Raw genomic sequence first — 5281 nt, 5'->3', positions numbered from 1 at the left:
GGTCTGGACTGACAGCCGGGACTGGAAGTGGAAACAGGCCAAGATTGCGGTTAACGACGGCCTGTGGGCGGGGCTATAAACGGGGTGGAGGCGGAGCTCATAGTCTGTAGGGGCGAGGAGGGAGGCGAGAGCACGCCCAGCCCACGGTTTTCAAGGTCAAAGAAGAGGCAAGGCTATATAGATAGCGCGCCATGCACAGAATGCTCACAAAAACCTACCTCTTCCCTCATCTCCTTACAGTGAGTCTTCTTTTTGGTGGGGCTGAGGTTTGAACCCAGGCCCTTGCACTTGCAAAACATGAACTCTGCTTCTTAAGCCACACCTTTAGTCTATTTCACTCTGGTTATTGTGGAGATGAGGTCTCGAGACCTGTTTGCCCAGGCTGGCCTCAAACGTTGACCCTTCGATCAGCCTCCCAAGCAGCTAGGTTTACAGGCGTGAGTCACCAATGCCTGGCTGAATCTCCTCTTTTGATAAGTCTTCCAGTCCAAGAAATACTCTGTTTCAATCAATCCAGTCTTTAGGCCTTTATTTCTTCTTATTTATCTGGACACTCTGCTAAACTAATCGTTCCTTTATGTTTTCAGTGTACCGATATTTTGTAATTTTTTTTTCCTCAAAAATATATTTGTTTTTCTTGGACCACAAGTTCCAGGGCCTCCAGTACTATGTTGTAAAATAGCACTGGTATACAGGAATGCTTCTAAAAGTTTCTCAGGAATAATTATTTTTGTTTTTAGTGGTACTGGGGTTTGAACTTGGGCCCTCAAGATTTCTAGACAAGCCCACTACCACTTGCCTACCTCTTGAGCCACACCACCAGCCCATTTTTTGCTTTTAGTTATCTTTCAAATAAGGTCTCTCTTTTGCCCATGGAAGAATTCAGAGGAAGGACTCAGTGATCCTCCTACCTGTGCCTCCTTAATTGGGACTTTGTTTTTGTTTTTGCCATATTGAGGAATGGAACTCAGGGCCTGGGGTACCCTAGGCAACCACTCTACTACTAAGCCACACTACCCCCCAGCCCAAATTTTCATGTTATTTTGTTTTTGTGGAATTGGGTTTGAACTCAGGGCTTCACACTTGCAAAGCAGGCGCTCCACCACTTGAGCCACTCCTCCAGTCCATTTTGCTCTGGTTATTTTGGAGATGGGGGGTCTCAAGAACTGTTTTGCCCAGTCTGGCCTGAAACTTCAATCCTCCCACTTTTGGCCTCCCAAGTAGCTCGGATTATATAGGTGTGAGCCACCAGCACCTGATCAAATTTTCATATTTTAATGTACAAAATACTTAATTTTTATGTGCTGAAGGAATTTCTCTTTAAAAATAATTTCTGGATTTCCTGTATCTTGCTTTATTTAAAAATAAGTCTCAAACTAAAGATTTCATACAGATTTCCTAATTTTCTCCTACTATGTATTAACACATCAGTAGAGGTGGCACAGTGGCAGGGCAGCAAAAGCCATCACTGGGAGTAGCCTTGAGCTGATCACAGCTGATCAGGCCCACACAGCAGAAGAAAAAGTGGTGGGGTGATGAAGCCATCATGGCAAAAGTAGCAGCAGAGCTGCTCTCATGGACAACAGTGTCTGTCTGCGGAGAAGCCTCTGGCTGATCTTGGCTATCAAGCTTACCCACGGCAGTGGAAGCAGAAGTAACATTGGGGGCTGAAAGACCTGCTGCAGTGGTGTAACAAAAAAGCAGCAACAGTGACAGCAGCCAGAGTAAGTGATGGGAAGAAGTGAAGGGCCAAGTGCTGGCGGCTCAAGCTTATAATCCTAGCTACTCAGGAGACAGAGATCAGGAGGATCGAGGTCCAGAGCCATCCCTGGGCAAATAGTTGGCAAGATCTCGAAAAAAATCCATCATAAAAAAAAAGGACTGGCGGAATGGCTCAAGGAGTAAGAATGCCTGCCTAGCAAGCATGAGACCCTAACTTCAAACCCCCCAAAAAATGTGAAACAGGCAGTAAGAGATGGGGAGTGAGCAAGTGAGAGAAAGTGGAGAGCTGAGACTGAAAAAGGTTGTGAAAAACTGAGCACTGGTGGCTCAGGCCTGTAAATCCTTGCTTCTTGGTAGGCTGTAATTGGGAGGATCATAGTTTGAGGCCAGCCCAGGTAAACAGTTCTCAAAGCCCCATCTCCAAAATAATCAGAGCAAAATGGACTGGAGGAGTGACTCAAAAAAAAAAAAAAAAAAAAAAGCCTCAAGCCCATGCCACTGCCCTAGCTGTGAAGGCCCAGGACTGCCCACTGTCATCCATTGCCAAGGCCCTGAAATAACTAGATTTCCATGCAGGTAGAGTAGAACCCCAGCCAGCCAGTATGACAGCTAGATAACTATCCATAACAATAGAAATGTTTCTAGGAAACACTAAAGAATGCAAGGGTGTCAGGAACACTGTCACTTCTGTGCCCTCACCCACCAGCTATGGCTTATCTGCACACCACAGGTCAGGTGCCCATGGGCTCCTGATGAAGATGCAGTGCTCTTGTTCTTTCCTTTACTGGCAACTTGATTTGCTACAGTGAGTCCAACAGCTTACCTGCACTCCAGCGGGCCACTCCCTGCTTTCCCGGTGACTGCTGACTAGCTCTGACCCAGACAACTCAGCATTTCTGTTTTTAGACAGGATCTCAATGTGTAGACTGGCCTCAAACTCAAAATCTTCCTGCCTTAGCCCTCCCAAGTTCTGGGATTACAAATATGCACTACCATGCCCAGCTCTTCACCACTTACGTTCTATAAAGTGCATCCCATTTTCTCTTCTTACAGGACACCAATGTCATGAATGTTAGCTTTTTGGTATTGTCATACAAACTCCCAAGAATGTGATATATGTTGAATAATTTTGGATTACATTGTTGACATTTTGAGTATTACAGGCTGGCACTCTGGGTCTTTAGATCCTATGGAGAATGCAGGGGTTTTTGTTCTTTGGTTGGGTTTTGTTCTGTTCTGTTTTGTTTGTGGTACTGGGGAGTTGAACTCAGGGCCTTGCACTTGCTAGGCAGGTGCTGTGCCACTGAGCCACTCAACCAGCCCTCAGGTTTTTTGTTGTTTTGTTTTTTTAAACCAGGGACTTACCCAATTGGATTCAGCTTGCAAGTTTTAATGAGCACTCTGTGGGTTGTGCCATGAATGTGAGTTGTGTTTTCAGAGATGCAGTACTACTAGAGTCTCTACTTAGAGGTGAGACTGCATGTAACGTCATCTCAGACTTCAGTTCTCCAGGTCTACCTGTGTCTCACTGCCAGCACAGGATTGCTCAAGGGCTGGGGTCAAATGAAGGTGAAAATCATTAATTACAAAATGTTCTTTTATAATAAATTAAAGACGGTAAGATATTAAAAAAAGGGTGAAGGAGGAAGAATAAGATGGAAGTATTTTGTACTCAAGTATAAAAATAGCACAATGAAACCTGTTGAAACTGCTCTAAGAAGGGGGATGGGGATAAAGGAGAAAGATGGAGGAGGTGAATCTAACGAAGATACATTGTAAGCACATATGTAAATGTCACAATGTACCCCCTGCACAGCTATCATATGCTAACAATAAAAAAAATAGTAACACATTTATCTGGCTTTCTCTGAGCTCTAGGAAATCCCCACCTGTGGATTGTGCCAGAACCCACAGAGCTTCTTGAGCTTTCCACATGGTTCTGATGTCTGCCTTAACACTCTCAGCTTCACTGAATATACACCAGAAGGGGAAAACTGGCAAATGTAATGACTGTTAGCTGGGAGTTTGAAATCTTTTTTTTCCATCAAGCTCCAACAATTTACTTTCCAGACTCTTCAAATGACTATGCCCGTTCAGTCTACCTGCATTCAGTGCATAGACAGGATAATTGTGCTTACACTGTGTCAGTCAGCTTTTGGTCATTGTGACAAAGTGCCTGTGATAAACAGAGAAAATTTATTTGGCTCAGTTTCCAAGGTTTCAGTCCATGATAGTTTGGTCAGGTTGTTTTGGGGCCAGTGGTGAGGAGATACATGGTGTTAACTGTGTGGATGTGGCACAGGATACCTGTTCACCTCAAGGAAGCCAGAAAGCAGAGACAGGAGGGGCTGTCCCCTCTAGGCCATGCCGGCAATAACCTAACTCATCTCCTCTAGGCCCCACCTCCCAAAGGCTCCACCTCCAACCACAGTGCCTTTAACACAAGGGCCCTTGGAGGATACTCCAGATCCAAACCATAGCACTTCTGTTTTCAAAACTGTAAACTATAAATATACACAATATGCATTGCTTTATGTCATTTCTTGTGAGCTTCATCTGTGTTAGCCAGTGGAAGTTGTTTAGCAGACAGAATTGTCAGATGTTCTCCATGAATCCTGCCCTCTAGTATATGTCTCTGTGTAAGCCCTTCACTTTCAGTGTTCATGGGATAAACTTCTGATAGAGAAAATATGATTAAGGTGATGGGATACCAATAATGTAGGTATTTTGCAGACATAATTCATGCTCCTAATTCAGATTTTACATTATTCAAAAGAGAAAACCTCTCCACTAGGAAGATTTCTAGAAACATTCACCAAATCAGGTGAGCCCTTCAAAAAAGGTCTTCCTAGCAGCAGAAAAGCGGCCAAAACACAATCTCTGTTGCTGACTTTGATAAAATAAGCTAGCAGCAAGTCTGTAGCCACAGTATATATATTCTGCCAGCAATCTGGAGATGGGAAGCACATCCTTAGATATTTCAGCACCCCATCCACATGAAAATACACCTGATTTCAGATTTATGAAATCCTGAGCGAAAATCAGACTAAGCCATGCCTATACTTCTGACCAACAAAAATTGTGAGGTCAAATATCCATGTTGTTTTAGTCCATTGACTTTGAGTCAAAAACAGAAAGCTATTACCACTTTTAATTTTTTTTTTTTTTTTTTGCAGTACTAGACAGTAAACCCACTTTCATTTGAGCTCCACCCTAGTCCTTTTGTCTTTATTTTGTTTTGGAAGGGTCTAGTTAACTTTACCTCAACTGGCCTTGAATTCTCGATCCTCCTGCCTCCACCTCCCAAGTAGCTGGAATTATAGGTAGGAACCACTGTACCCAGAAAATTATTGTTTTTCTTTGTATAAAAGTGTTCCATTAAGTCAACATTCTGTATTTTTTCTTTTTTATATTCAAGAAAATTTGCAGGGTTTTTTTTTTCCCACCTAAAGGCATTCTAGTTCTAGCTCCTATGAGTAATCTTTTGACAGTTGTCCTAAAGTCCACGCATTTTTTTGAATATGGAGTACACAGGTTCAAGTTCAGCCAAAATGCCAAA

This window comes from Castor canadensis, chromosome 14 (assembly GCF_047511655.1).
Source record: "Castor canadensis chromosome 14, mCasCan1.hap1v2, whole genome shotgun sequence".
NCBI classification, from domain to species: Eukaryota; Metazoa; Chordata; class Mammalia; order Rodentia; family Castoridae; genus Castor; species Castor canadensis.
The sequence above is the reverse complement of the archived record's forward strand: the minus strand, read 5'-3'. Positions refer to the sequence as shown.